Source organism: Chinchilla lanigera, unplaced genomic scaffold, assembly GCF_000276665.1.
Source record: "Chinchilla lanigera isolate Chin_1 unplaced genomic scaffold, ChiLan1.0 scaffold00009, whole genome shotgun sequence".
Lineage (NCBI taxonomy): Eukaryota > Metazoa > Chordata > Mammalia > Rodentia > Chinchillidae > Chinchilla > Chinchilla lanigera.
The window spans coordinates 10,662,448-10,672,059 of NW_004955410.1; the positions used below are offsets into that span (position 1 = coordinate 10,662,448).

At 49.1% G+C, this 9,612-nt stretch overlaps 1 protein-coding gene and 1 long non-coding RNA gene across 2 annotated transcripts in view; one reads left to right on the forward strand and one right to left on the reverse strand.

Moving 5' to 3' along the window:
* LOC102028621 (zinc finger and SCAN domain-containing protein 29-like) overlaps positions 1 to 9,159 on the forward strand; it is a gene marked incomplete at its 5' end in the record, with an annotated part of 79,671 nt that extends 70,512 nt beyond the window's left edge. The window contains 2 exon segments of the mRNA XM_005377267.2: positions 7,056 to 7,632; positions 8,856 to 9,159.
* Positions 937 to 7,288, reverse strand: LOC106147777. Its single transcript, XR_001232729.1, has 2 exons — positions 7,200 to 7,288; positions 937 to 1,117 (listed from the first exon to the last, which is right to left on the reverse strand). It is a non-coding gene; the product is annotated as an uncharacterized LOC106147777 (long non-coding RNA).
* Positions 9,160 to 9,612: the final 453 nt, after the last annotated feature.

Sequence of the window (9,612 nt, forward strand, 5' to 3'; positions counted from 1 at the left end):
GGCCCTGGCTTTTTTATTCAGTTCTTGCCAATGAGCAACTCTCGAGTGGGAGGTCCAGTCCGGAGTAAGGCGATGGGCTGAGGACGAGGTGACACAGAATGGTGTGCCTCACAGTGGAGCCGGTTAGAGGACATTTTGTAGAGGAATTTGAAAACCAGAAATTCTTGCCAGAATGAAATCCTGCTCTCGTTAGCAATCATAACATAGCATCTTTGTGAGATCGTGTGTAAAGCAAAAACCGAAGCCTTCTGAACAGCCAACTAGATCTCAAACATTCATCTGCTGTGTCATCTTTTAAAGCCTCTAAAGACCGCTTATACTAACTGGACTTCCGGTTGGTGGATTGAGAACGGTCACTGTTATCTAAATGGTCATTTTCTGTGGCAGACAGCAAGCCCCTTGTTGGCGTCCCCTCTCCGTATACCTCCAGGCAAATGCATCCCAAAGGTGAGAGTTTTCTTGCTACCAGGATCTATTACTGAGCAGAGCAGAGGTGGGCCTGAGGCACTGCAGCCCGGGGCTGGCGGCTCTGCACCCACTGTGAGCAGGGTGATGGAACCTGGTAGGAGGAGTCAGGCTTTGGAGCTGGAGCCCTTGAAGGTTTGCGTCAGAATGCAGCGGGCCGGAAGCCACAGGGTGAACACAGCAGACTTTGAAACATCAGTTTTACCTTAGTAAAAATTTTAAGGCACTGTGTAAAAGCATCTATTATGGTATGAAGTGAACATTTTGCTAACCTTTTAAACACTTTTCAATTTTCTTAGTCTGTGTTTGCAGTCCCTAATGATAACATTCCTTGCGGGGAGCAGGGCCATGTACATACACATCTTCACTCCCTCTCCTCCCTCTCCTCCCTCATCCCTCCCTCCATCTCTTGATCCCCAAAATATAAAGCACAAAATAAAAGACAGATAACAGGAAATAGGGAGACAGGTCTTTTGCAAAAGAAAGTTGTGCTCATCTTTAAGATGAAATGTTTAGACTTGGAGGAAATGCTGAGCCTTGGGTTCCTTAGCTCATGGGTGCTGGGTGCTGGGAGAGGCTCTGTCCCTTCTCAGGCGTGGACACAGATGCTTGAGTGGGAAGAGAGGGAAATCGTGTGGTGGTCATAGTGGCCCTGGGAGGGAAGGAGAGAGGGATGACTTATGGATGGCTGCAGCTGTGCAGGGCACTCAGGGAGAGGTGTTGCTAGGACGTGTCCACACACACGCACACACACACACACACACACACACACACACACACACACACACCTCAGGAGCTTCTGAAGTGGAGCCGGGACTGGGCACTCACTTGTCCATCCATCTACCCAGCTGTCCCCAGGTAGAGGGGAAGTTGCCTTGTGAAAGATGGAAGTCATACACACACCTGGCTCTAAAGCAAAAATAAAACAAAAGCTTATAGGAAGGAAACACATAGTCAGGCTTGGTGGTGCATGCTGATAATCCCAGCACTCTGGGAGGCTGAGGCAGGATGATCGCAAATTCAAGCCCAGCCCAGGCAACTTAGCAATTTAGCAAGACTCTATCCCAAAATAAAAATATAAAAAAGGGGGTAGGGATGTAACTCAGTGTGAAGGCCCTGGGTTCAATCCCCAGTACATGGAAGGAGGGAAGAGCAAGGAAGACGGAAGGGGGCTGCTCCACAGACAAAGCAGCCTGATGGGGTCTCATCCCACTGGCCACACATCCTGCTTCCTTAGCTCAGGGAGAGCAGTGGTTTGCTCTTTTGGTTAACTGCTTTCTTTCCCCTTTTAATCTCCCAAATTTCAGCTGCCTATTTGCTTTTCACTGGGGTGCTTCAAAATCCTGCCATTTTCCCTGTCTCACATCCAACCATCCATCCATCCATCCATCCATCCATCCATCCATCCATCCATCCATCCATCCAACCATTCAGCCAGACATACAACAAAGCATCTCCCATTCAGATATCCATCCAGGGATCCATCCCTCCATCCAGGCATCCATCCTTCTGTCCATCTGTCCATCCATCTATCCATCCATCCATCCATCCATCCATCCATTTTATAAGCATTTATTAAATGTCTCCTATCAAAGGTAGTAATAGATGATGTAGATGACAATGAACAAGAAATAGCCTATTCTCAAGGAATTCAGTGTTCCAGTGCAGGAGTTCCTCAAATTCTTCCTGCCCCAGCATATACAGTTAAAAATGTTTGCTCAGTCTCTTGGGCAGTGTCAGATGCTGTCCCAAGTGTGCACATGTAGTGACTCATTCGATCGTCAGGACAGCACTCTGAACTCAGGCGCCACCATCGCCTCACTGCACAGCGGAGGAGCGGGGCGGGGGGGGGTGGTCCTGGGCTGAGCCTTGCTGCCGGGTGAGACAGATGCGTTTATAAAAGCCCTGACACAAGGGTGAGCAGGACACAGGCTCAGTGGGCAATTCCTTCCAAGGAAGTGGAACCCTGATTCCAGACACAAGACTGACGGAGCGTGGGGACCCTGGCATGAACATTTCTTCCCTTTCCTGCTGATTGTCACAGCATCACAGAATCTGACCAGTTTTGAACAACTTCTGTGAGGACACATTGCTGATCTCGCGGTAGCCTCTGTCTCTGGCACCATGAGTGGCAGGGAATGTTATGTGGCTGAACTTACCACCTGATAATTTCTGAAAAGCAGCCCTAGTGCTGCTCCCACCTTACTGACATACAACTGGCAGATAAAAAGGATCGGGGGTGTAAGCCAGTACAACCACTAGCACTGCACACAACATGCGATTTTGCTTAGTTCTGTTCTTAGGACAGCATTGCCCGATCCTCTGTGTGTAGGATGTTAGAGGCATGTAGGGGAAGTTGAAGGGATCATGGATCGATGAGTTTGGCCAATAAACTTTAACAAAAGGTTCCTGAAGGGTTTTCTCATAATCTTTTGTATGCTAATGTTTGGGGAATCTTCAGCAGTTTCCAAATGTACTTACCCATTCAACCCCCCCAAACACCCCCACCCATGATGATCCTCCTGCCTCAGCCTCCTAATGCTGGGATTTCAGGCATGTGCCTGGCTTCCTCTCAAGTCTTGTTAGCTGCATCTTAAATGTCCATTTGGAAACTGCTGAGAAGGGAGGTCCCGTGTGCAGTTAGAAGAGCCTGCTCCTCCTGCCGCTCGACTTTTCAGATGCTTTTTCCTGGGCCCAAGGATGGGCCTCACCACCAAGTATTCCTGCACTGTTCCTTCTCACCTTCTTCATGCTGCGTTTCACCTTCCTCCCTGGTGCCCTTCCCTGTGCTCTCCTACCTCCTGGGCTTCAGAACCAACAGCAGCACCAGCTGTTTTTTGGTTTTGAGACCAGGTCTTGCTAAGTTGCCTGGCTGGCTTTCAGCTTGCAACCCTCCTGCTTCAGCCTCCTGAGTAGCTGGAATTACAGACACCCTCCACCATACCCGGGAATAAACACACATTTGAGAGCCTGTTATGTGCAAGGCACTGCAGAGGGCGGGAAAGATAGGCACGTGGGACTTTCACTGGAGGAGCTGATCACTGAGCAAGGGACGTGCTCACAGAAACGGTCAGAATTACAAGACGTCACCAGGTGCTGAACAGTGCAGTCAATGGGGCTACTGGAGCTAAGGTTAACCTGTTGCTCGATGTTTGATTCCGGACTTTCCCGTGCACATGCGGAGGACCCACTGGCCCTCGCCCCCGCCTTGCTCGGGTACTCTCTGTGCTCCCAGCAGCTTGGCAGGGAAGTGGAGTTTGATTGCAGGATGCTTTTCCCAGTGGTGTTTTATAAAATTAGAAATGTGTTTACTGGAAGGAGGCAGTGTTTACTCAAGCCAGAAGTCACGGCCTGTCCTGGAGCCACGATCTGCAGAAGTCAAGTGCTTCGCTGCCAGCACAAGGAGGGAAGAGTGTTAGGGTATGAGTACTGTCCAGAATGGGCTAAGGAGCACGAATGCTCTGTTCTCAGGGCCGCTGTCCTACTTGCAGCGGGGCATGTGGCCGCAGAGGGCACAAGCGTGGCAGGGAGGGCATCTCATTCTGTCCCTGTTTCTCCCTTGTTGGACGAGTGCCGCTGGCTGAGGACTTAACTTCTGTCTGCCTTGTTTTTTTTTTTTCTCTTTCTCTTTCTAAGGTGGGGACCTGAGGTAGTGCTTGTGTCATAGCTTGGCATAAATGTTTCATATCTGAAACACTTAGAACATTTTGAGTTTCTCTTTGTTATTTGTTCATTGCTGTGCAACAAAATACCCCAACACTTAGTGGTTTACAAGGAGAAACATAATTTTTGCTGGGTGTGCTGGCACATATGTGTAACTCCAGCACTCAGGAAGCTGAGGCAGGAAAATCACAGGGAGTTCGAAGCCAACTTGGGCTGCATAGTGAGATCAAGGCCAGTCTGGACTACCAAACAAGAACCTCTGTCCAAAAAAAAAAAAAAATCATCATTTATGATCTCTCCTTTTGGAGGGTCTAGAATTTAGAAGCAGCTTAGCTGGGTGATGAGGAGTCAGGATTTCTCATGAAATTGTGCTCAGATGTGTGTGGACTTCCCTGGAGGCTTCACTGCTACTTGTTTGTGGCTCTCTTGTGCAGTGTGGGTGAGGACTCCGCCAGGGCACGGTCTGGGGGAGGTAGCTCTCTGTGGGGTCATGCGGGGCTGGCTACACCCCCCCCAAGGAAGCGCTGTGTCCTCTGTGTGACTGGTGTTAGTAAGGACTTTTGAACAGTATGAATGCCTGGGTCCACACAGATCTCAGCAGAGTTTTCTGGAAAGAGAGTGGACAGCGTGACTCTTGCTGTGAGTCACACACCAGCCCTTGTGGCCTGGGCTTTTCAGAGGAGAGAACTGAACCTAGCTCAAGGGCTCAGGGAGGCAGGGAAGAAGAAGAAGCCAGCTGGAGGGTGCGGAATGCATGCTGCTGCTCCTGTGGACTTGGTTCCTCAGAAGCTTCTAGGAAAGGGACAGAATGATCCCAGCTTTGTCTTCCTAAATGGTGGCTCGTTTAGCCACTAGTTGAGGTCCCCTGGGGGTCACCATCCATGGCTCTTGCTGGAGGAAGGGCACAGTCCACATGGTAGGCTGAATCACACAGCTAGGTGGGGTCAGGGGAGCTAGGGACACAGAGGCTCAGGCTGCCTAGGTTGGTAGGAGCTGGGGATGCTGGCCTCAAGCAGATGCAGGGTTAGATGTGGGAGAGATGCAGAGGAGAGGCTCTGAGGCAGAGGGGAAGGAGCTGCAGGAGGCTAAGAGACCGTGGCCAGGAATGCAGCCCTGTCCTGGGGAGGGGAAGGGTGGGGAGGGCTCTGTGTCCCAGCCTGTGGGAAGCCTGGCTACAGCACCCATGGGGCAGATAGGCCACAGCACCTCAGCCCAGCCACCAGGGCCAGAGAGGCTCCTTGCTGGGGGCAGCGCAGGGGCTGCCTCAGATGTGCATTTGGGGGAACCAGAGGTCATTCATCCTGAGGTCCCAAGCCATCTCCTTCCTCCTTTGATCTGCCTCGTTGCCTGAAATTCCCCCATGACAGAGCGATTGCTTTGTTTAAGCACTGCCCTCTCTTCCTTCCCGGTCAACTTTAGGAGAAGGAACATCTTGAGTCACTAACACTTTAGTATGAGGCAGGATTCCAAATTCTTTTATTCTGTAACAGACAGAAGAGATCCGGAACATCATGAGGGAGGACCAGGGGCTGGACGTTATTTCCAGCTCACCTTGCTGGAAATGAACAAAGCCCACAATCAGCCTCTGCCGTGAAACAGCAGCGAGGGTGCTTCGCAGGAAGGGTCTGCTCAGTGCCACTTTGCCTCTCACGTGGATTTTTTGAAGGACAGTGTATTTTCATGGGTGGTTTAGAACCGAAGTAAATTTTGTCCAGGTGGCTGGAATATTTGGGTGGGGGAATGGAGATAAGAGATCCCAAGACTGATCAGAGGGTGATCCACGAGCCACCAGCATCAGGACCCCAGGAGCTTAGCCATATAAATTTCCTGTGCTCCCTGCCCAACCTAAGTTCCCCCAGCACCCTCTGCCTGACTCAGAACCTCCAGGGATGAAGCCCAGCACTCAGTACTTTTATAAGCATTTCTGGTGATTTTGTGCAAACTGAAGTTTAAGAACCACAGATTCAAGGCTAACTGCACCTGGAAAAGACATAAAGATCATTGCTAGGAAAATTTAGCTTCTAACATAAGATCAAGACGTTCCTTAAAGAAGGATCAAGCTGAGTCATGTGTAGGGAAGCGGATGCACCTTGAGACCGTAATGTTAAGTGAAATGAATCAGACACACGGGCTTAAATATCGTGTAGTTTCTCTTACAGGAGAGACCTGAAGAATAAATAAAGGACAAGATAAAAGATGGGTGATAGGAAACAGGGAGACAGACCTTTTGCAAATGGGAAAAGGGAATGGGATGGAGGGAGGGAGGGAAGGACGGAGGGAGAGAGGGAAAGGAGACACAAAAAGAACTGATGTGTTATGTACACGTACCAAGTTCCCATGAGGAACGTCATCATTATGTCCCACAAAAGTGGGCCAGTAGTAGGGGTTGAAGGGAGGGGAGAGGAATAGGATAAAAAAAGAATCATTTTATCATGTACAGGTGCAAATTCTCTATGATGAACATGATCATTATGTGTATCTAAAAGGTACCAAGAAAATTTGATTGAAAGAAAAGATGGATTAATAAAAATTTTAAAAATTACTTTTAAAAAAGATTTTAAGATGTGGTGGCACACACCTGTAGTCTCAGAATTTGGGAGGCTGAGGCAGGAGGATGGCTGCAAGTTTGAGACCAGTCTGGGCTACAAAGTGAGCTCCAGGCCAACTTGAACTGCATAGTGAGACCCTGTCTCAAAAAGACAAAAAAAAGATTCCAGAGGAAAGAGCAGAAATAAGTTAAGATTCACAGTAGGACTTTTGGACTATGTAATTGAAGTGCATTAGAAATAAAAATGACTGATATTGGAAATAAATTAATGGACACACAGATCTCTCTGTCTCTGTCTCTGTCTCTCTCTCTCTCTCTCTCTCTCTCTCTCACACACACACACACACACACACACACACACACACACACGTTCCCATAGCTTCTCTCCAGAATTCCAGACACCAGCTGCCTCTAACTCCCAGGGACGCCTGTGGTAGCTCAGGCTCAGCCTGGCCATGGCCACGTGGCTGCTCAGTTGCATGGCCCCGCCGAGAGGAGGTGGATCCAGCCCCAGACCGCTCACCTTCCCACTGGCTGCTCGTCCTGCCTCACATGCGTGAGTAGCTTGAATGCCACCTTCTGGTGAGTCCGCCGTAACCAGCCTATGTAAGACTGCAGCCCTTCGCATTCTGCATCCCTTTCCTTGCCTTGACTTCCTTTTTGTAGCACTCCGTGTACTCCGATTCGCTCCCTAGCTCACTAGCTTATTTATTCATATATTGTGTTTCTCTCCTCTCTCTTTCCAGCTGCAGGGAAGCTCTCCACAGGCAGGGAGTTTTCTGTGTTCAGTCACGGCTGGATCCCAGGACCTGGAACGATGGCCAGCACATGGGAGAACCTCAACAATGTGTGCTAAACGAGTGACAATGACATGCCGCATTTTACAAACTGCTTCCACGTCCAGATCGACGGCTGCTGGTGGAGACCATCAGTAGAAGCATGCAAATCATTTCAAAGTACGTGATAAGAAACGCTTTAGTGCTGCAGCTAGGCATTTTCACCAGCATTATCTCTTGAAATTATTCCCAGGACCAACCCTGTGACGAAGGGCACTTATTCTCCTTACTTTTCAAATGGGGAGGTTGAAGCAGACAGGTTAAGAGACGTGCTCAGCAATACACAGCCGCTAGGGAGTCAGACCAAAGCCTTTGTGTGTCTCCAGCCCACTGCTGCTTAGCGTCTCTCAAAGGTGGCGTTTCCCAGTTTAACGTTATGTTCATCCACCTGGAAAATGTTCCTTCTATGGTGTTAATCTCACTCTGTTTCTTTAGTGGAGAGAAGCACGGGAGCACATGCCCTTGTCTTCCTGGTGTCTGAGAGTTTAGAACGTGGGAACCTCTCTGTGGCTGGCCCCAGGGCGGGGGGCTTCAGTGACCTCACTGTCCTCCTGGATGTGCAGAAGGCGTCATGGTCCCTCCTGAGCCCTCGGCGCAGGTGGCTGCCCAGTAATGATTCTGCTTCCTTTAAGAGAACAGGTGCTGCGCATCCCCAGAAACTGGGCTCCTGGGCTCCGAGGACAGGGGATGACAGACACATCTTCCTCCTCTTCTTGGAGGAGCTGAGAATGACAGGGGATGCGGCAGCGCCACCAAGAGCGAAACTGCTGTGGGTAGCTGTACACCAAAGAGGTGTGAAAGGATATGACTAGAAGAATCTGTAACCCTTTGGAAGTCTTTTTTGAGGTGGAATTTCACTATGCAGTTCAGGTTGGCCTTGCAGTTACTCTGTAGCCCGGGCTGGCCTTGAACTCACAGTGATCCTCCTGCCTCAGCCTCCCAAGCTGTGGGATTATAGGCATGAGCCACCTTCACCCCTGTTCCTTGGGAGGATTTTGAGAAGGGAGGCTGGCCTGTGTAGCTGTACAGGAGAGGTAGGGATTATGGCCCATAGTGAGGCTGACCTCCCTTCCTAGAGCAAACCTTTTCTCCTGGGCCCACAGCAGACGCTCAGGGAATACCTATGGCATAGTGCATATTTGCCTCCCCCAGACTACCTCTTCTGTAGATTTTTCTTTCACCATGGAGGTTTTCTTTCAGGTGGGTGCCTCACCCTGACTGCGTGTGGCTCGTGGTTGTGGGCTCAGACTTTGGTTTCTTTGCACATTGGTTTTCTCATTTTAAGATGAAAAATTCCTCCTCTTCCTCTTTCATGGATTTTATCAAAATCTTTGACTGCTCAGAGCGTCTTCCTGGTGAGAAGAAACAGGACTGGTGTTCGCTATAGGACTCATCATGGAACGCTGGGAATGGAGTCACACACAGCCCACCTGGGCAGGTACCTGGGTGACCAGGGCTACTCACTGCCCGCAGAGGCTGAGGGACCATGGAGGACCAGTGGATCCGCATCGTGGACCTCTTAATTTGTTCAATTATCGGTCAGTTCATAAGTGCAAATGGAAAAGATGGGTATGCTTTAAAGAGCGAGGAAAAGAACAAGAAAATACGTCCACTCTTACAGTTTTGAAGAATGGAATTAATTATGAATTTTTTTGCTTGGCTTAATTTTTTCTTTGTCTTATTTTAATTGTACACACTTATGTGGGTACAGTGGGATGACACACTATATAATGCCCAAGTCAGGGTATTTAGCATTTCCAGGCTTGGTCTAATTATGACTTGTTTGAACACTTCCACACTACATTCTGTTCGTATGTTTAAGGATTTCTTTTCAGGACAGAAAGTAACAGTAAGAGTAACAGGGAATAAAGAGAGACACAAACAGAAAGCCCCTCAGATGTTTAGCTGTTTGTGTTAGAGTTTACTGAGATATAGAGTTAAAACCAGCAAGAAGCAAATGGTATCTACCAACTACCAAAGTGTACTGCTTGGACCCAGAGACTTAGCCTGGCACCTAGTTTATTTTTTATTTTTTTGGGTACCAGGAATTGAACTCAGGACCTTGTGTTTGCCAGGCAGGTGCTGAGCCACTGAGCTATA